This window comes from Papilio machaon, chromosome W (genome assembly GCF_912999745.1).
Source record: "Papilio machaon chromosome W, ilPapMach1.1, whole genome shotgun sequence".
Taxonomy (NCBI): Eukaryota; Metazoa; Arthropoda; class Insecta; order Lepidoptera; family Papilionidae; genus Papilio; species Papilio machaon.
In genome coordinates this window covers 9,254,212-9,276,670 of record NC_060015.1, presented here as the reverse complement: position 1 = coordinate 9,276,670, position 22,459 = coordinate 9,254,212, and the positions used below count along the sequence as shown (strand labels likewise).

The 22,459-nt window shown below is 44.3% G+C and overlaps 1 pseudogene; it reads right to left on the bottom strand.

The window, feature by feature from the left end:
- Nucleotides 1–1,472: 1,472 nt before the first annotated feature.
- Nucleotides 1,473–21,051, bottom strand: LOC123723110 (annotated as a pseudogene).
- Nucleotides 21,052–22,459: the final 1,408 nt, after the last annotated feature.

The window sequence follows — 22,459 nt, the reverse complement described above, 5'->3', positions numbered from 1 at the left end:
ACACTTAACATCGTGGCAACCCCTTGCCAGACACCCCTAATGTTCATGAAATTATAATTCTACTTATGTTATAGTATAAAAGCTGATTTTTATATATAATACTTAGGTAATAATTAGATGATGTTTCCTCATCAGCCAGACATTTTTGATAGTTCCAACCCCTTGCCAGACAATGATGTAGGGTCGCTGTAGGAGCGAGCGCGAGACAGTATATGTATGGTGGGTGCGAGTGAGATGGCGAGATAGGTCTATCGCGATCCCTCAATAACAGATTACAAAAAAAACCAAATAAATAATACTCAAAAATTTAATTAAAAATATATTAATAAAATTACAAGTTATTATAGAGCAAGAGCCCGTGAACCCCAGACCTTCATTATTAGTAGTAGTAAAAGTAGTATCCATTTCAATGGAATTCTCTGCATATATTCTCTCCAATGAATCAGTATATAATTCATGTAAATGGAATTATATACTGATGACAGCGGCCATTGTTGATAATATCTTCTTCTATGATGCTACAAATTTCATTGAAAGATTCTTGGTGGTACTCTCGATAATGATGCCAATCACTTTTAACAGATATTTTCGCCAATGAAGATATTTTATTATTAAACTGAATCCTACAGTCAGTGTGATAGTATATTTTCGGACTTGCAATACTTTCCAATCTACTTAACAACTCATTATACTCTTTTTGATTTTCAATGCTAGACATTATACGAGACTGAAATTGGTTTTTATCACCTTCATGGAGTGGAAGCATTTTTGATCTCACTTGTCTCTTTTTTTTATTGCAAAATAAACAAATTTTTTTACTTATACTGATTAAAATGACTTGTGACTTATGACTGATGAAAAAATATTTTACCCCAGAACCTAAAAATTCTAAAAAGACTGTTGAAACAGAGCAAGAAAAAGAGCCATCTAAAGACGTAAATATATCAACAGACGATTCAATACCAGGTTCATCGCATTTGTCTGAGTTAACTGTATCACACCCACCTTCAGCTTCTCAATCAACAGAACTTCAACCTTCCCAGGCAGCTGTGGACATGCGCGGACTTGAAGAAGTGAGTGAAAATGCTAATGCAACCACAGAAGTAAATAGTTCGATTCAAAGTGATACCAGTGTTGATATAAAATTAAGTAGTTAAATTAAGAGCAATAGCAGCAGGTGTAATAGTAACACGTATCAACATCTCAACTGATTACTCAACGATTATAATGATTCCTAAGAAGTGTTGGAAAATAAGACTTAAGAAACATCTGGGAATGGCTCACTATTGCCAGTTTGAACAAATATTTCGTAACATAGAGGCATTAGAAGAAGGAAATCGTATATATTTTCTATACAAAACTAAAACAATAAAAGCAGAACTCAAAAGTTTAAAAATTACTTAAATAGTCTCTGTATTGATATTCACTAAGGGACTCACTTAGTGAAATATTTACTGACCAAAAATATAAATTCAACAAAGATACTCGTACAATGTTAAAAGTACCTGGAATAGTGCCCCATCGCTCCAATCTCCGAACCAGTTGAGCACACATCTGTTGAACAGCGCAGGCGAGGTGGCCGCTCGATCCTTCAGCCCCTCCGAAGATGGGTTCATTGTGAACACCACATGCAAGTTTCGTATCACTTGTCCGGTGAACCTACACAATAACAACATCTCTTGTCTATCATTTCTTCGGATTGTTTGTATAAGAAAAAAGGTACAAATTTTAATTAATAACGTAAGTGTAAGATTAATTTTTAATTACCATTTATATAATTCATCGTTAGAATCCAACATAAGTCCCTCCCTCTGCGCACCTTCCTTGCATTGAGTCATCAGCGCTGCGAACTCATCACCCTCGAATAGACCGGGCACCTGAATACAAACAATTTCTACAAATTCAAACCCAATATTACATTAATGTTTAGGACTTAAGTGCTAGTTTCCCGTGACATCGTGATATCCAATGAAAGTGTGAAACCAATATACGTAAGCGTCGCCTATTGGCTAATTATCCTATCCTAGATCATTGTATCAAAAACGAGAATACATTTCAAATACGGAAGACGATACGTTGGTTTTATTTCAAAGTTCCAAATCCTCAAACGCCTCAACACTTTTAGTTTTTTTCCAAACCATATGTAGCTACACATACGCCGCTACAATTAAAATTACTCACTTTAAATCTTAACACATACAAGTAAATTAGGCAAAGATTAAATTTATTAAATAAAAAAAATCAACACAATAATTTAACTTTTTAATAATTACGATAGTTGTATGTTTACCTCTCCGTTGGCCAGTAACGTATTCATACGCTCCAAAAAGCCGCTATCCAGTACATTAGACTCGTCCAGTATGAAGGCGACCTTCTCATCGCGACAACCAGCACGACGCAGCACCGAACGTAAGTCTTCATCGAAGTCTGCACCAGTGTATTTGTTGTGCACCTATAGACCAACAAAATATTTTTTTATTAATATTGTGTATTTACAAAAACATTTACATATGTTGATTTTTTTCTAAGTTCTATTGATAATGGAAACCTTTCTACACTTGCAAGCGGTTATATTTTCACACCGACAACCCATTTTTGTTTTAAATTTAAAATACCGCTTTTTTTATAGCAAATAGGTCCCTAAGCTTACCCTTTAGTGTAAAACTTCACTAAGGAATTGTTTAAGTGATCATTCAAAAACACGGAGGCGGTAAAATAATTCGTCACATTATAAAATTATATTGCGTCATATTTTAAAATACTAGCGAGGACGAAAATTATTATGTTCTTACCTTAATTTGGAAGATGCTGAGGCCGTTCATCCATGCGACGAAGCGACTGAGTGTGGTCTTGCCGGCACCGGAGACTCCGATTAACAGCAAATGACCCTGCGGCTGGCGGAAGATGCGGTCGATGCGCAGTACGTGGTCCAGCACCTCATCAAACAGCACCAGCGGCACGTCCAGCTCCTCCTCGTAGAACACCTACCAAATGACGTTAATATAGTGCCAGAATCTTGAGTTGACACGTTGATAATTCTTTAACCCGTCGTGCCAACTTAAGTTCGTACCCAGTATTTAATTTGACACGTCAGGACAACTATAGTCAAACAAAAATATCTGGCTCGCTGAGAGGCGTTTCTATCGCGTTTAGTTCTGTCACAAAACATTTAAAACCTACATTAACATATAAAATGGCATAAAAAATAAAACTTGAAATAACAATTACAGTATGATAAGGATCTTGTGAAATTTCTTTCATGGACAGGAGGGCGCTAGTGAGCTATCGTAATTTAGTTTGACTTTTTGCCAACGGATCATCTGATCGGATGTTATCTAACCTCCTCGGTTTAAACATAATAATAAGCAAAAAATAAACGATAAATAGAACATATTAAAAGAATTATTTGTAATATTACCTTTAGACGAGCTTTGACATATTCTCGAAGTTGATCCCTTTGTACTGGTATGTAATCTTTACTTAACCATTCGCTGGCAAAAGCTACTTATTTATAAATATGTATGTATGTATATACCTGATGGCCTCACATATGCCGCGCACCCAGCGCGTCATCTCTCTGGGTGTGTAGACATAGTGCGGCTGCATGTCCTGCGTGAAGCGCTCCTGTGATGCCAGGTAGAGATGCACCATGGCCTGCGTCAGCGGCTCCGCGTACCCGCGCAGTGACGGCTGCATGCGCAGCATGGCGCGCGTGAACGTACCGTAGATCTAACACAACAATTATACATCGTTTATTGAAACGCTATGATAACACATTTTTTAATCTTTAACATAGAATGTATCCTTAGTACAAAAAAAATGTTTTTTGTACTAAGGATACATTCTATGTTAAAGATTAAAAAATGTGTTATCACACACTTCTTCGTACCGCAGGGTCTTAGCACTCACGGCATAGGCTTTAGGCTATATATTTTCACGTCATTAAACTTATGGAGTAAATTAAAAAAAAAGAAGAAAGCTAGAATGCATAGAAGCAAAAATGCCGAAGGCTTGACATTTTGAGTATTTGACTTTTGACTTTTGTATTTTAAAATGAATGGAATTTCATACGGATGATGCCGAATAGGAACAACATTGATAAATAAGATTTTGAAAACGAATAAAAATTAGAGAGCTTAAATTTATTGCAAATAATGACTTAATACTAATTTTCTTCCGTAGACCACATTACTTATAAAAATTAAACAAAAATACAGCAAACTTTGTTCTTTATGTAATCATTGTTAACCCTTATTTTTAATATTATAAATTATGATCAAGTTACGTTACTTCTGTAGCGATATGGGACATAATGGACGTATAGAAATTATAATAAGCAATAATTAATAAATACCTGTTCGAGGGACGTTTCACCAGGATAGTCAACATATATGACGGGCACATGTCTGAGCAGACGATGTGAGAGCGGCTTGCGGCCCGGGTCTGTTGGCGGATTACACGCGCCCACAAACTGAATGCGCTCCAAGTGCACCCACGAATGATCTGCACACAATTATTATTATTGAGTACGTTTTTTTAAGAACGATGACAATATTGTTGTAATAAATATATTATGACAGTGGAACATCAGAATTGTATACTACTTTAAGACATGTTGGAAATACATGCAATGTAATAATTTTAGAAAATTCACTTAACGTAATTTGTTCGAATTTTCATACACTTTGCAATTTTATAAGAATCTTGTAACAGTTAAAGAGTTTAAACTTTCGTCAGACATAATTAATTAAAACCGACTAGTTCCAGTACACGACGCGAAGCGACCGATAAGTCCTCAAAATAAACACTCGCCCTGAAGATGGACCCCCGACAGGTCCGAAACTAGTCTGTGCCGTCACCGGACGATCACACGTGAATTAAGCCGTTCTTAATTAATTAGTTAGAAAAAGATTTCACCTGATGCTCTGAAGAAGCCCTTGTGCTCAAGCAGTTGACGTAAGAAAGAGATAACTCGCTGTGTGCCATACTGGTCCATGTCAGGTAGATTGATTTCGTCGCAGAACAGCACTAGCCATTTACCAAGCTGAAAGATAGATACAAAAGTTTAGTACAAGTTATATTTTAAATAACTTTATAGATGTAAATAAAGCATTATAAAACCAATTAAAAATGAATAAGTACGTCTATTCAATTTTTTTTGGAATCTTGTTACTTCCATAGAGATTTAAAATACTTTCATATTACAAAATTTTGTTCTATGCAAGTTTCTCATATCAAATGACCTACTCAATACAGAACTAATTAAGTGGTCACTAAGGAAGAGCCTTAGGGTAGATATCGTACACTATAAAGCAAGGAAATCCTTAGTGACCAATTATAGACACTGGGTGCAGCTGTAATCATCATACCTGTACGGGAGCCAACACAACACCGTTGGGCGTCTTCCTGTACTCGCAGTAATGGTCGAAGGTCTTGAGGAGCAGCTCCGGCGTGGTGGCGGAGGAGAAGTTGAGGCCGACCACTTCCATGTCGGGGAGTGCTCGGAGCGCAGAGAATAACGTCATCGTCTTACCGGAACCCGGCGGACCGCACAGCACTAAACCAAGATAATATTAGACCACATCTGAAGAGAACGTGGAACGGTGGTTTGTACGGATCGGCGGTGGAAAGACATTGTTATGTAATACTCACATATAAATCTTAATAATTTGTATGGATGTCTGAATGGATGGAATTTCACCAAGACAATGGAAAATATAATGTACTTACTCTGTAAAAAATACTTATTACTGAATCACATACACTTTCAGTATGTAATTGAAAGGTTTTTAAACATCATGAAATTTAAAACAGACATAAGAGTGTGAAAATTTTTAAGCTATAGTTTCAAAAGCTACATTTACCCAAGGGTTTATGTTCCGCGAGCCACGTGTACAGCAAGGCTTCATGGCGCACCGTGTCCAACGTGGGCACCACCACGTCGGGCGCCGCCACCTTGTGGGTCTCTACCTCGATCTGAGGCACCTTAGCTGACCACGGCACCCATTCCCCGGTTATTGACACCTATTACAAATTATTTTTATAAACATCTCATAGACAAACATCTTAAACCTAGTCCGGTTTAAGAACTAACTAGATTCGGAAACTTTTGAATGCCTTTACTCAGGGTTACAATGGATTAAGCGTGAAATAAACCAATAGCGTAGTAGCATAAGTTTTAAAACATGTAATCTAAAACTAACCTCAAAGTCAATAATGTGTTGATTAGCACCACAGTTAGGCAGCACCATTGTGCTCGCTGATCTTATAAAATCACCTAATTCGTTTCGGTCCTGAAAAATAAAATGTCACTCAGGGTTTTGTAGATACATCATTAACATGAAAGATATGTTTTCCATATCTATATATACAAAAATGAATCCACTTTTTTTGTTGTGTTTTCATTATCACGAGAAGGTTCTAATGACAGAACAAATTTAAAAAATTTAGATGGGTGGATGGATAATTATGTTTGTTTGAAGGTATCTCCAGAAAGGCTCAATGGATCTTAATGAAATTTGGTATACATATAAGACAGTCTGGAAGAACATATAGGCTACATATTTAGTTTTTTTTAAATTCCGCGCAGACGAAGTCGCGGGCGACAGCTAGTAGCTATATGTTAATCAAGACTAGAAATGTAAAATTACCTTAAGTTTAGCGTCACCCGCGAAGGACCACAGCAGCGAATAGACCAGCCACTTAGGCACGTATGCTTCTAGCTGATCGTTAGTAACAGGGAAGTCGGGATGCTGTCTGTTGTACGCGAGTATATTCCGCACGCCGCGGTTAAGCATCGAGTGTAAGGAGGATAACGCGCGGTGACGTGTGAAGTCCATTATATGGTCGAGAGTAGCTGCACGTTCGAGGCACTTCACCACGAGGCCGTCGCCGTAGAACAACGGTTGTAGGATCGCGGCTACGTCACGTTGAGTCTGAAAAAAATAAATAAAATCGATTTGATAACCTCCTTATTTTTAAAGTCGACTAAAAATAACTTAAAACGTGTTCCCCTATTAAAATAACATTAATTTTAAAATAGTATAAACATTGTCTATTTGTGAAAATGCTACTTGCACCACTATTATTTTTTATAAGCATTGTAACTAAGTAAAACAGTACTTACTAAATAAATTTCAAGTTATAATTACCTGTAAACCAGGTGATAGTATATTTTCTGTGGCATTCTGATCACCTCCAGAGGTCGGAGCTGCCATTACGATGCTGAACGAGTCTTCCTCACCATCCTCCAATGGAATATTTCTCAACCTAGAAAAAATATACATATGAAGACAAAGAACTATCAACAATTATTTATAACTATTATCATTTTAGTGTATTACCTCAACAAATAATTCTCGAATATCATCTCAGTTATGAGCACGTCTTGAGAGAACCAAACCATACCGCAACGTGATACTGTAGCGAGCGTTGCGTATTTAAGATCTTGCACCTAGATGGAATAAATTATTTTAGTACCAAATTGCTGGAAAAATCTTCAATCTCAAATCAAATCTTACTAATATTATAAATGGAAATATTTAGATGGATGGATGATTAGGTATTTCCAAAACTACTAAACGGATCTTGCTGAAAATGAGCATTAATCTATAAAGTAGTCTGAAAGAACACATAGGCTACTAATCAAGTTCTTTTAATTCCGCGCTAACGTGGCTGTTAAAAGCTAGTGTTAAATGTGTTTTTTCTTTTTTGATTTCATATATATATATATATATATATATATATATATATATATATATATATATATGTCTTTTTTTTTTTTGTGTGACAATAAATGTTTTTTCTTTCTTTCTTTCTTCCAAATATACTAGTAGATTTTTTTTCGTTTCCTCACCTCGAACATGACGCGCACATTGGGCGGCAACGACAGACGCTCTCCGTTGGGCAATGTGAGCAGCTTGTTATCATCCAGCACGGAGTTGAGGTTCTCCACCCACTCGGGATCCACATCACCATCGAATATTATCCATTGTCGCTTGTTAATCTCGCCGCGGACGTTATCGATTATTTTCCTGAGATTTGAAACAAAGTTTATAAAAACAATAATATTGACTGCTTTTCATTTATACGCATTCATCAAACTTAAAACAAAATGGCATAATCTTTATATTTTGTAGTTTTATCTCTTCATAAACTTACCTTAAGATATGTGTGAACAATCCGTCGGTCCATTCACGCGTATTGGGATCTAGTACACCATACAGGGTCTCCTTTGACATTGCTTTAGGATCGATTACGTGAGCCACGCCTTCCACACCTTCGAATCTGTAAAGAAATCGACGTGTACATAAACACATAGAGTTGGAATGAAAACATGTTATGGATCGTTCGTGTATTGAAATGTTCATAACTTTGAGAAATATAAATTTATGGTCAACATTTACCTTTCGAGTGCTTTTAGTAATACACGCCATGCGGTGGACTTTCCGCTGCCAGATGGACCGACCATCATCAGACCGTGGTTCAGTTTACAGATCTGGTATAACTGCAGCACCTGTAGTCCCATAAAATTGATATCAATTTCTTTAGAACTTCAACAAACAAAGTGCTAAATAAGAGAGAGAGAGAGAGAGAGAGAGAGTGAATATGTGCAACAGTTAACAAATACCAAGCTAACGAAAAGAAAAACACATAAAAGCTTTTCCAATGTGGCGCTAAATGAAACCAAACGTGTGCTAGTAAAATTAAAAAGGAAATAGAGATCATTAAAACATAGACACTTGAAAACAGAAATAGATTTATCACGACATGAATGCGCTGAATTGCCGTGGATTTTCACTACCGAAACACACGAACAAAAATAAAGTAAGCAAAAAAAAAAACAATAAATAGGCATCATATGGCTGAAAAATAAGCATTAAGTATTTTTATTTAAATAATTAATAACTGTATTAATATTATGTAGTTATTATTAGTAAAAGGTTAATGTATTAAGTCGGTATTAAACATTATTATAACATCACATAAAAAATATTTATATACACCTTAATTAAGAATAGAAACTAGATCTTTAGTATAGTCTTCTTTTGATGTTTGTATGCAGATATTATGAATGAAGTCTGAGTAAAGTTGAAAAATGTGTACTTTTTAACCAATGAAAGAGGAACTGTACGGTAAGCCAAAGTAACAATGATAGCAAAGCAATGTGTGTAAAGTATACTATCTCCGTAAAAAATGTTACTGCCCAATAAACGAGTTGCAAAGCGTAGATAATTTTGTGATATAAAATGTAACTGCAGATTAAACAAGAAGACTGTAAGAAAACAAAAACTGGAACAAGCACCCGTAGAAAAATCTGCAGCGCGCTAGTTAGTAAAAAAAAAGATTTTCATCACATTTCTTCTGACATACACTTTAATGTTTCACTGGGAAAAATATTTCAAAAGGAATTTTTTTGCTATGGAAGCAAAGTTCGTGGAATTTTAAAGATAAAGAGAGAAAGCGAGAGATGTTGGGGAGGGAGAGAAAGATAGAGAGGAGGACAGGAAGAGAAAGACTACGACAGAATGACATGTCTCGTTTATATCTACTTTTTATCACACAAGTGGTGATACAAAATCTTCATGCATAATTTTTTTTTATTTTTCCCATGGCAACACATTGCATGTTCCCCAACGGCGATGACGGTGGGCGATGGGCGGTGAGCACTGACCTTCTCTATCCATGTGCTGTGCTGCGCGCGCGACGACGCGTTCCTCCTCTAGTGCCGTTAGCGGGTTAGCATGGAAACGCATATTCATTCACACTCATACACGATATCATGTATAACCGTGCCTCAACAAACTATACAATTATTGTATCAAAAACTGTTAATATTTTCAACGATTTAGAACATATCATTGTATGCTAATCCTTGTTTTAAATACAATAGAGAGCATAGTTTCTCGCGATGATAAGCAAAAATATATTATAAAAATTAGTTGTCGTTAATGAGTTAATATAAGTATTAATAAATATTATGGCCGGTCACCATCACCTTGATATGATATATGATAACTTAAATATGTGCGGGGTGCTAGGGTCGGAAACCTCCACGTTGGGCCGCCGCTTGGATTGCTCTGGGACAAGTCCTGGGGGAATGGAAGCGGTTGGTCCGGTGCACCCTGGACGGCGGCAGATGGGTTCCTTTTCCTCTACGGGGGGAGGGAAGTCATCTGCCGCTGACCAATATCCGGCCAGCTGACCCATGGAGGGGTCGTGGGATGGCGGACCTTCAAGGTCCGCGGCGAGGCGCTCTTTTAAGAGCGCCCCGCGAGTTGCCGGGTCTGCTCAGTGCACGGTTTGGCTCTGTTTTCAGAGTCGACTGGTGAACTGGTGCAGACCGGCGTCGTCGCCGGCTTAGTCGGCTTGGGAGCGGTGTTCTCCCCATTGTCGGTCCTGTTGGACAGCGGTCTTCGGACGTAGTTTCGGCGGGAGTATTCCGCGGCGCGGCGGTTCCCCTGGGTGTGCTAACCCGCACTCAGGGGGATGTCCTTCGGGACAACGTCGGGCAACCTGTCCCGGTCAGACGTGTCAGTTGATCATGTCTAGCGGCGTCGCCGGGACAGGGGGCTTGCCTTAATTGGCCGGCCCAAGACAAGGATCAGTCAATAAAAACCCGACAGCGAAGTCGTTAAAACCTGCGGATACCGGCGGCCCTCCGCAGTATATACGCCCGGTCTGGGTACAGGGGGCTCTGCCTGGCTGGAGTTTCCTTTCCCCCACACTCGTGGGATCTATATATGGAAAACCAAAACAAAAACACAAACGACGACTATGGCAAGGCACAAAGGACAGAAGAGACGCACAACGATGTGGAAGCAGTTGAAGGCGGGAACAGGGCCGCGGGTGTGGCCGTCCGGGAGTTGCGGGTGTCGCTCTCTCGGTGCGACTCGCCCATGGTCCTGGAGAGGAGGCAGCTGTCCGATACGGACAGCGGCAGCTGCGCCTCATTAGAGGCAATCGGGGGTGAGGGCATGCGCTCGAGATCGCGCTCCCCACCCAGCCGATTTTGGCGAAAGCGATCGCTGACGCCGGAGGAGGGATCGGCAGGCGCCAGAACAACGGCGCCGCAAAAGAGAGGCCGCGGACGCCCCGTAACAACGGGGGAGTACGCCGGCCTGGCCCGAGCAAAGGCGGAGCTCAACGCTCAACGGGAGCGGGAGATAGAGCTGCAGGCGGAGGCGGAGCTGGCGGCGCAGGTCGCGGAGAGGAGCCGGGTGCTGCGAGCCCGGGCCAGGGCGGCGATGCCCGAAGGTCCGGGAGAGGTGGCGTCCGGCGAGCACTCCGCTGAGGACCTCGCTGGCACGGTCGAGGCGGCGCTGGACGTAATTGCCAGCGTCGCCAAGAAATCGGCCAAGATGAAGTGCCAGCACATCGCCAGCGTCCGCGAGGCGGTGTCGACCATCGGCGACGCGGTGCGAGCGCTTCGGTCCCGCACTGAGTCGCAGGAGGTCGCTCACCTGCAGGCCGAGCTGGCCGCTATGAGGCCGGAGCTGGAGGCGGTAAAGCGGCAGGCGGCTGCCCCCCCGCAGATGACCCGGGAGGAGATCTTATTTATGGTAGACTCCCGGATCGCGGGAATTGGCGACCGCCTGCTGCCCGAGCCGAGGCTGCGCCCTCCGCTGGCTGCGGACGCACATATTGCCGCCGCCGCCGCTGCCACCGCAGGAGCGACCAGCACTCGTCGCGAGGCAAAGCGCGCTGCCCCCGCCCCGGCCGTAGAGCCAGTGCCCGCCCCGGCCGTAGAGCCGGTGCCCGCCCCGACCCCAGTCCCCGCTGCGACGTATGCCGCGGCGGCGAAAAAGGGTAAGGGGAAGGGCAAGAAGAGCCTGGCTGCCCGCGAGGCCGAGGCCGCCCGCAAGCCAGAGCCGGCGCCCCCCGCTCCCCAGTCCCAACCTGAGGAGGCCTGGAACGTGGTGACGCGGAAGGCGAAGGCCCCTAAGCAGGCGGCAACGGCCCCCGCGGCGCCCGCCGCCTCCAAGAAGAAGAGGAAGAGGGCCCCCCGACGGCGACTGCGTGCCCCTAAAACGGCAGCAGTCGTCGTAACATTACCCGAGGGGTCCATGACGACCTACGAGGCCGTCTTGGACAGGGCCGAGAAGTCTGTCGACCTCTCGGCCTTGGGCATAGAGGGGCTCCGGTTCCGCACGGCGAGAACCGGCGGCCGAGTCTTGGAGGTGGCTGGCGCCGACAAGGGCCAAAAGGCCGATGAACTGGCGGCCAAGCTGCGGGCGACCATCGGTGACGTGGCCCGCGTCTCCCGGCCGGAGCTCTGCGCTGAGATACGCATCTCCGGTCTGGGCGATGCGGCCACCAGCCAGGCGGTGGCGGCGCAAGTGGCGAAGTTGGGGGGTTGCCCTCCCGAAGGTGTAAAGGTGGGCGTTATAAATCGCCCACCTGGCCGCCAGGGCACCGTGTGGGTGAAATGCCCTGTCCTGGCGGCCAAAAAGATCGTCGACGCTGGCCGGTTCACGGTCGGCTGGTCGACGGTGAGGGCAACCCTCCTGGAGGCGCGGCCGCAGCGCTGCTACCGCTGCCTGGTCCCCGGCCATTTGGGGGTGCAGTGCGACTGCGGCGTCGACCGCAGCGCGCTGTGCTTCCGATGTGGCCAGCCGGGCCACAAGGCCGCGTCGTGCAAGGAGGAGCCCTCCTGCGCAATTTGTGCGTCCTAGGGCGTGGAGGCCGGTCATCGTCTGGGTCACAAGAAGTGCCCAGCGATGAACCGGCCCCCCAATAGAGGCGGCAAGAAAAAGACAGGCGGGGGCAATCAGGGACCCCCCGCCTCGTCGTCTACAGCAGCCGCTGACACGGAGGCGATGGACACCGCCCAGTAATAATGGCCCCCAGTGTCTCGATCCTGCAGGCGAACGTCAACCACTGCGTCGCGGCTCAAGATTTATTGATACAGACCGCGGCGCAGTGGAAGATCGACGTAGTCATAGTCGCCGAGCCGTACTACGTCCGCGACCGCGATGATTGGGCGGGCGATCGCGACGACTCGGTGGCTATCGTCGCCTGGAGACGCACGGGCCCCACACCCTTCAAAAGTATAACAAAGGGTCGCGGTTGGGTTCTTGCGTCGCTGGGCGGCATTGCAGTGATCGGGGTGTACTTCGCGCCGAGCAGGAGTTTTGCCGACTTCGAGCGGATGCTCGCCGAAGTCGGCGCTCTTGTGGCCGATGCACACCCCACCCCTGTGGTGGTCGCTGGAGACTTCAACGCCAAATCGAGTGCATGGGGTTCTCCGGTGACAGACCTCAGGGGGGAGACACTGGCGGACTGGGCGGTGTCCACGGGGCTCGTCCTCCTGAATAGGGGGGCGGCCCAGACGTGCGTGCGCAGTCAGGGCGGGTCTATCGTGGATCTTTCATTCGCTAGCCCCGCACTGGCTCGCCGCACGAGGAGGTGGAGAGTGGAGGAGGGGGTGGAGACTCTGTCGGATCATCGGTATATCCGGTTCGACATGGTCTCCACCCCCGCGGACGCTTCGGCTGTAACGCCGGACCGTCCCTTGCCGGGAGAGGGCCCACGGTGGAAGGTGTCCACCCTGGACCCGGAGCTGGCCAAGGAGGCGGCCATTGTGGAGAGGTGGGGCGCCAATGGCACGTTGAACGGCCTGGACGCAGACGCGAGGTGCGAGCGACTAGCTGGAGCACTGACTCGCGTCTGCGACGCGGCGATGCGACGCGCAGGTCCGGCCCTCCCGCGAACGCGGGTGTACTGGTGGAGACCTCACCTGGCCGGTCTTCGTACGGCTTGTCAGGTGGCACGCCGCACGTACACCCGCAGCCGCAGAAGAAGTAGGAGGGACCTCGACCAAGAGGCGCTGCTGCTCGCCGCGTACCGGGCCGCTCGTGCGGCGCTGACCTCGGCCATAAAGGCCGCCAAGGAGGAAGCCTGGAAGGAGTGGCTCGAGAGCCTGAACCGTGATCCGTGGGGGCGCCCATATAAGATCGTGAGCCAAAAGCTCCGACCATGGGCCCCCCCGCTAACCAGGTCTCTCGACCCGCTCCTCACAGAGCAGGTGGTCAGCTCCCTCTTCCCGGCAAGGGAGGAGTGGGTGCCGCCGAGGATGGCGGCGCCGGATCCTGAGGGACCGGCCGTATCGGGCGAGGAAATCCCGCCCGTATCTGAGGCCGAGCTCGGAGCCGCGATTCTGAAGCTAAGGCTGAAGAACCGCGCTCCGGGCCCAGACGGCGTCCCTGGGCGCGCCCTCGCCCAAGTCGTGCCGGTCCTTCAGGAGGAGACGCTGTCCCTGTTGTCGGAGTGCTTGGCGTCCGGAAGAGTCCCGCGGCGGTGGAAGACGGGTAAGCTCGTGCTTCTCCGGAAGCCCGGGCGCCCGGCCGACTCGCCGTCAGCCTACCGCCCCATCGTGTTGCTCGACGAGGCGTGCAAGCTGTTCGAGCGAGTGCTCGCTGCGCGTCTCGTCGCGCACATGGAGGCGGTTGGGCCCAATTTGAGCGGCGGCCAGTTCGGCTTCCGTCGCGGGCGGTCCACCATTGACGCCATCACCCGACTCAGGGACAGGGTCGAGGAGGTTGTCGGCCACGGGGGAGTGTTGTTGGCGGTGTCGCTGGACATTGCGAACGCCTTCAACACGATCCCCTGGCCGACAATCGCGGAGGCGCTGAGGTACCACCGCGTCCCGGGGTACCTCAGGCGAGTCCTTGCGGACTACTTCGTCGACCGGGCCATATTTTATCCGGCCCGAGACCAGGTAGTGCGCAGGGACATGACGTGCGGTGTTCCACAGGGGTCGGTCCTCGGGCCGCTCCTGTGGAACATCGGATACGATTGGGTTCTGCGCGGTGCCAATCTCCGGGGTGTCGAAGTTCTTTGTTATGCCGACGACACCCTGGTCACCGCGCGGGGCCCAACGTTCCGGGACGCGGGCGTGCTCGCAACTGCGGGCACGGCCCACGTGGTGCGCCGCATCAGGGCCCTGGGCCTCAACGTGGCCCTCGAGAAGTCCGAGGCCATGTTCTTCCATGGGCCTCGGACTAAGCCCCCCCGCGGCTATTCCATCGTTGTGAGCGGCACCCCCATTGCTGTCGGGGGGACTATGAAATATCTTGGTCTCGTCCTCGACAGCCGATGGGGGTTCGGTGAGCATTTCCGGATACTTGCACCAAAGCTGGTGAAGTATGCGGGAATGCTCGCCAGGCTGCTCCCCAACTGTGGGGGGGCGGGCGGTGTATGCCGCCGCCTATACGACGGTGTGGTGCGCTCTAAGGCGCTCTACGGAGCGCCCATTTGGGCGTCGAGGCCCCTGAGCAAGGATAACATGGTCCTGTTGCGACGTGCACAGCGGACCATGGCTCAGCGGGCCTCCAGAGCGTATCGCACCGTCTCGTACGAGGCGGCGTGCCTCATCTCCGGGAGCCTCCCTTGGGACCTCGAAGCCGGGGTCCTGGCGGAGGTTTACCGGAGAGGGGCCCTGATGCGACAAAGAGGTGTAGAACCCCTCCCGGAAGAGATCGTACGCTGGAGGAAGGAAGGACGTGACGATCTCTTCCGGCGATGGGAGGAGAGGTTGGCGGACACCTCGGTGAGCAGGCGGCTCGTCGAGGCTGTCCGCCCTGTCCTGCGCCAGTGGGTGGAGGCGAAGCACCGGGAGCCGACTTACTTCCTGACGCAGCTTCTCACAGGGCACGGCTGTTTTGGCCGTTACCTGTGTGAAGTTGTGGGAATTGAGTCGGATCCCGGTTGCCGACATTGCGCGACCGGCGCCGTGGACACGGCCGAGCATACGCTCGCCGTGTGCACGGCCTGGGACGCTCAACGCGCCACACTCACTGGCGCAATAGGACGCGATCTGTCGCTGCCGGCCGTCGTTAGATCGATGGCCGGCAGCGAGCAGAGCTGGGCCGCCATCGCCTCGTTTGCACGCGAGGTGATGGCGGCCAAGAGAGAAGCCCTGCGGGAACGGGAACGCGCCAGCGAAACGCTGCCGCCCCGCAGGGCCCCAGCGAGGGGCCGCCGGCGTACGAGGTACGCCGCGGCCCTTCAACCAACTTGAGGTGGCCACGCGCGGCAGGCCGGGGGGCCTGCTGCGCCGAATGTGGCGGATGCCCTCTCTCCTGTGTTCCGAGGGAGGGCATCATAGGGTGATGGGAGGGGGTGTTAAAAACAGCCCCTCCCTACACGTGTCGAGCCCCTACCAAGGGGCTCCCCTAGCCGGGTCGTGGATAAACTAACGTAGATGCCACGGCCCGGTCAGGCGAAGGAGAACACCGCGGGGTTTAGTGGGTATTCCGGTCGCCTTCTGCGGCCGGCGAGTCCCACACGAAACCGTCCCTGCTGCCCCCGCAGCACGGACGGCGAAGTGCGTAAATGCATTCCCCGCGTCAACAAAAAAAAAAAAAAAAAAAAAAAAAAAAAAAAAAAAAAAAACTTAAATATGTGCCTGTAATGGTAATCATGTAGCAAAACAAGACTTGTGAAATTTGATGTCTGATGACACGATTCCTTTAACTAAGACAAATTAAATTAAAACCTTAAACCTCCTAATCACCATTTTGTTAAATAAACAATTAAATATTTAATATGAATATACCTTGTCCATCCAAGTCGATCCTTGTTCATCACCTTCACCGCAAACCAAAAACTCTTCAGCGCAAACCGCACGGATTTCATTCTTCAAACCTAATTTGTATTAAAAACGAAATTTAATTTAAAAAAGTAATGTATCTATAATTCATAGTCAACACTAGAAAATAAAAATACAAAGGGAATGGACAATGTTAATTGTTCTCAATTTATAAATAACCAACCCCCAATACAAATATTGAACTCTTAAAAAAAATTAACATAAATCTAGAATTATAAATTATTTACCAGTCATTTCAGCTCTCGTGTATCCAACATTAGGGAATACATCATTTAACAATGAGAAGAGCAAGGGTATGTCTTCTGCAACCAACTTGGGCACCATTGTCTCGCACACTGATTGTATCAAAATATCTTGTTCCGGTAGAGATTCAGCAATGGATGCCTCATCTGGTACTTCAGTACCACGTTCTATTAGATTCTCCTACAAATACATAAAACATGTTTGTTTTACAGCCATTATAAATTGAATTATGTAACATTAATTTAACATTATTAGATTTCTTGAAATATATTTAATTTCGTATTTTTACTATTTACCTTTTTTTTAAATAATCATAATACATATTTTTAGAAAACTATTAGGAAAAAAAGAAAGAAATACTGTTTTCGTACATGTTTTTATAAATATTTTGTTTTTATAAAAATACTTTAGTTAAGATACCTTTATCTTCTGTATGCGGTCACGTTTGACATTGCCCGCAGACACCAGCACTGACTTCAGAGCTCGCAGGCCGAAGTCGTAATGAGATTGATTCGACAACTGCTCGTCGCACAATCTACAAGTAAATTAAAATTATATATTTATTTTTGTATTACAATAGAGGAAAATAAAGTTCAACTATCACCGAAACTATAGAAAAGTGAGGGAATCTCTCGATAACGACGGTAACTAGACTCACTTGAAGAATGGTACAATTTTGCAGGCTAGCTTCTCGGCAGTCCTGAAGCCCTGGCTGAACAGCATCACCTCGGCGATGAGCTGTCTATCAGGCGTGGTCATGGCGAGGCTGCGGAACAGCTTCTTCAGGTTGTCGGGAAGGTTGGAGCGACCCGCGTACCCCGGGTTCATAGTTATGAAAATCGCCATGTCTTGACTTACACGCACTTGTTTACCAACCAGTTCCACTGTTATGGATTTAGCTGGAAGACAATTTAATTTTAGGATAAATTTTATTAGTTCATTATAAATAAAATATCTTGTTTTCTTAGTTCCCAGAACAATCCAGCATTAAGTGAAACTAAAAGTTTGTTTTTTTAAGTGGGTAGAATAATGGACATTTGTACAACAATTTAACAATTTCCATACCCGTGTTATCACCTTCTTGATGGCTCTTCAATGCTTCCTGAATGGTCTGAACCTGTTGTGACACGGCCGACAACATTCTCTCCTCTAGACGATTGAACTCATCAAAGCATCCCCAAGCACCAACCTGACCAAAAACAATAAAAAGTTAATCAAGTCTACAAAATTATATGACAAAAATAAATAGTTTATGAATATAATAAAATTGACGTAATTACCTGGAAAAGACCGACGAAGATTCTTCCCATGGCTTGGAAATCGAATGTCTCATTGCAGTTGAACACTAACACAAACCGGCCGAGCTGATTGCCCAGCGCCTTCACGGATTCCGTCTTACCAGTGCCAGCAGGGCCTAAAACATACACAAATTTATTCCAGTAACTATAAATTATTAAAAAATTCTAGTTAGTAAGTTCTACATGACCTGATCTCATGGCCTAGTCTTTATGACTTTCTTAAGAATCAGTCACATTGTGTATTGTATATATGAAACAGTAAATAATAGCACAAAAAACTAGTGATATACATATTTTTTCTTTCATCCTTAGACGTAATTTACGTATATATGTACATTTTGTCTTCCAAATAAAAGTCACCTATTTTGATGTTCCTTATATAATAGAGGTATTTACCACATTGATGTCATTATTTTTGCTTTATTTTTATTATAGGTGACATATTTACCAAATGGTGATCCTCCGAGTCGTGCCTCTAATGCTTGGGTCATGGTGAGATAACAGCGGTCTGTAAGTGGCGTCTGGACCAGGCGGTCCTGCACACCAAGGTACTCGAACCCGTACAAGAACTTTGCATTTGCCATGTGGATAGTCAGCTGTTGTAATACCTGTACACAATATGATAGTTAATATCATTAAAGAAAAATATAAAACTAAAACAGAGAAAAGAACCTTCAGCCAAGCAATAAGTCGCTTTTGATTTTAGAATTATAACAATTTTTGTATCATATTACAATAATTGAAAAACACATAATATTTGGAATGAGTGTAACTTACATCATTGTTCCTGTGGTCGAAGTAGAACCTCATCTCACAGAGCCACTCGAAGGAGCGCGCGCTGGTGACATCAGACGCGATCAGACGTCGCGTCACTGTGCGCTTGTGTACGAACTCGTTGATCTGTCAAAAACAGTAACAATGTACACATTAACGAATACCATATTAAATTCTAAAAAAAAAAAATTTTCTTGTCCCGACATCTTAAAAACAGAGAAATGTTTCTCTACATGTATTTCAGCAGTGGAAAAACGCATTAATGTTGCTCACCAGATGTTCAAGCTTCCTTCTTCTGAGCGGCGGCTGTTCCTGCAGCACGGAGTCAGCGAGGATGTTGAGCATGTCCTCGACATGAGTCAGCACCTGCTTGAGGCCGTCGCCGCCGCCGTTAGCTAGTGCATTCTCCACATCCTCCGACCACAAGATTTGAGCGGCGAGCACCACTATTTGAGCCTAGGGGATGAAATTTTATTGTAATAAATTTGTGTTATAGACTTCTCGATAATCGTCTTATTACTTGGATTTATCATCACTTATCTTTTACCTGATATTTATCGCACCATTCAATAAACTTCTGAGGGTCGACATTGCCATCTTTGAACTGTTTGATATCGAACACTGCATCCTTGAGACGGCAGGCGAGAGTGACGCGCATCTCGCGCTCCACCAACGACAACCACGAGTTAATCTTTGGGTTCTCGATCGTCGATCATATATCATATCATATATCATATCACATATCATATCATCGACACCGGCGATGTAAAATATACCTAGAAAATTAACATAATGTTTTAGGCCGCAATGGAAATCTGTTTTGAAGCCTTGGTATTTTAAAAGGAGGGCGTTTCAGACCTTCGGAGTTAACCTTGAAGTATTCATAGACAAGTGGCGAAGAAATTATCTAATTATCCGGAATATCGACGTGATAACATACCTCTTCGCCTTCTCGAGATGCAATACCATTTATAATGGTGTTATCTTCATTAAGTATAATGGCGGCGACGCCGGCGAACATCTTCTTGAAGTGCTTCTGTAGCCTGGCGATGTTCTTGCTGTTGCCGATTATCTCCAGCAAGTCCTCGTCACCCACGAAGTAGAAACTAAAGTCATCAATTATTTAAAAAGTGGTCAATTGTCTGAGAGTATAAAATTAAAAAATGCGGGCTACATTTTAGTCTCTTTTAAGGATCATTATGTGGCGTCGTTCTGTCTATTAAAAGAATGTCATTAGGATGAATAGAGATTTGACTAGAGATATTAGTGGTGAGGAGGCTTAATAGTCTAGACACTTGCGGTACATACTTTTTGGTAAATAGATCGAGCGAAACTACACAGTTGGAAACCTTCATATGACGTCACAATCAACGTATCGTTCAAATGCATCGACACAATGGCAACAGAGCAATCGTACTACATAACCTACGACTTAACTACAGTACTACAATGATCATACCGCGGGAAACTGCTCCTCTCTCGCTCGAGGTACTCTCCGAGCGCCTTCTGTATCTTGCCGAGCAGGTCCGCAAGGCGCTCCAGCGAGCGCTGCACTCCGGGGATGTTCAGCACGTCCATCACCATTGGAGACTTGCTCACCTTCTTCATCAGGCCCAGGAACTCGGAACTAAAAATCAATCGTTTTCATTGTAACTGATTTTTTATAAAAACTTTCCTGGTCCAAAAAGACCAATCGTGGTAAGAATTCCATTTCCTTAAAACCTCATAATGTACTTTAATTAAAGTGTGTTATTGCAAGTACCGTGATATTCCTTTTTATAATAACAATAAAAATGGTGATATACAAGACAGAAACAGGGTAATAGCTACATCATTTTAAGACCAGGTAAAAGAAAAAAAAAAAGAAAATTCTAGGCAAGGTAATTTAAATTTATATTATTAAGATATACGTATTTACCTAATACTCTGAAAGCGGCTAGTCTCAACAGGCAGCAATGTCTTGATGTCTGCGGAGCCGCTGAAGATGCCCTCGAGGTAGACCCAGCGGCGCTGCACATCGATCCACACGTCGAACAGCGCGTTGATGCGGTTCAGTTTCTCCTCCCATGTAAGCGCTTCCTCTTCAAACACCTTCATACAAATACATAACTTGATAAGAATCATAACTTATTTGTCACACTTATAAATATCCAACTTATTCACACTGCTGAAGTAATTAAACAAAAACATATAATTATCACAGTGTATAAATCTATCAAAGAAATATAATAATATTTCTGTATAGATGTTTTGGCCGTGGGAACTAGGGTGGGTCAAAAAAATCAACTATTTTTTTTTTTACAATTAATACGGAAAAATGGGTTACTAGGCACCTTAAAAAAATTCTCACCAAATATGAACTCTTAATTTTAATAGGAAGATCCTCCGCGTCGCAGTTTTTCATTTTTTTCTCAGTCCAATAGAAAAAAATTCATTCCTCATCATTAATTGGTCGTACAGAAAAAAATTTTTAAGAATTTTGTAGGAAATTTAATGCTCTACAAAAAAGGTATCTTATGTTTTTTCCGTAAACCTCACCATTTCACTAATATTGAAGATTTAAGATTGATTATTTTAAGTCAAATGTCACTTTTGTTTATGAATTTTATAACTCGACAAGAAATGGCTATTATTGAATGCGCAATAGAAATTTTTGTAGCAAATTAACTGCTCTATAAAAATGGTATCATATGTTTTGGCGATTAAATTAAGCGTTCAAAAGATATTCATCATCAAACTTTCATGTATACCGATTTTAAGAGTTTTTGATTAAATAATCGAAAAAATTCAATTTAATCTATCAGTTTTGAGAAAATTTACACGAAAAAATTTTTTTTTTATCAACTGAGAAACTTCAAAATGTTTTTCAAGCTTTTTTTATGTGTTAATATTTTTATCTACATTTAAAAAAATAAATTGTACATTATTATTTTTTTTATTGATAAATGATTAACTAAGCGACAGAGAATTTTTAAAAATTGGCATTTCATCATCAGCAACATAAATACAATTTATATGAAATGACTTTTTTGTAGATATCATATACCAACAGTCCAATTTAATGTATATAGTATAGATTTCAAGAATTCCTTTATTTTAGTTACTATTTTAGATACCTTTTAATAACAGTAGCAACCAGAGGATGGACAGGCAGAGTGATTTCAGGAATATCAATATTCTGTTGCAAGTGGAGTAATCCCATCTCCAACTCTGCTATCTTTTTTTCCACTGATGGTGCCATTTTGTCTCCATCCCTAAAAACATATTTCGTTTTATGTAACCTGTTATGAAACTCACAAAATCCTCTATATCCACAAAAAATATTATGTCTCTTCTATTACTAAAACTTTGTCTTGGTCCCTTTTAGAATAGGAAGATTATAATTTTTTATTTACCTGTCAGCTCTACCACTTTCTTTGACATAACTCTTAAAGAAGGGTGCCATAGTTTTGCTGATGAAAGCATGTAAGGTCTCATATGGTGAGCCATCAGAAAGATTGATGAGACGCAACTGGCTGTGTATAGATTTATC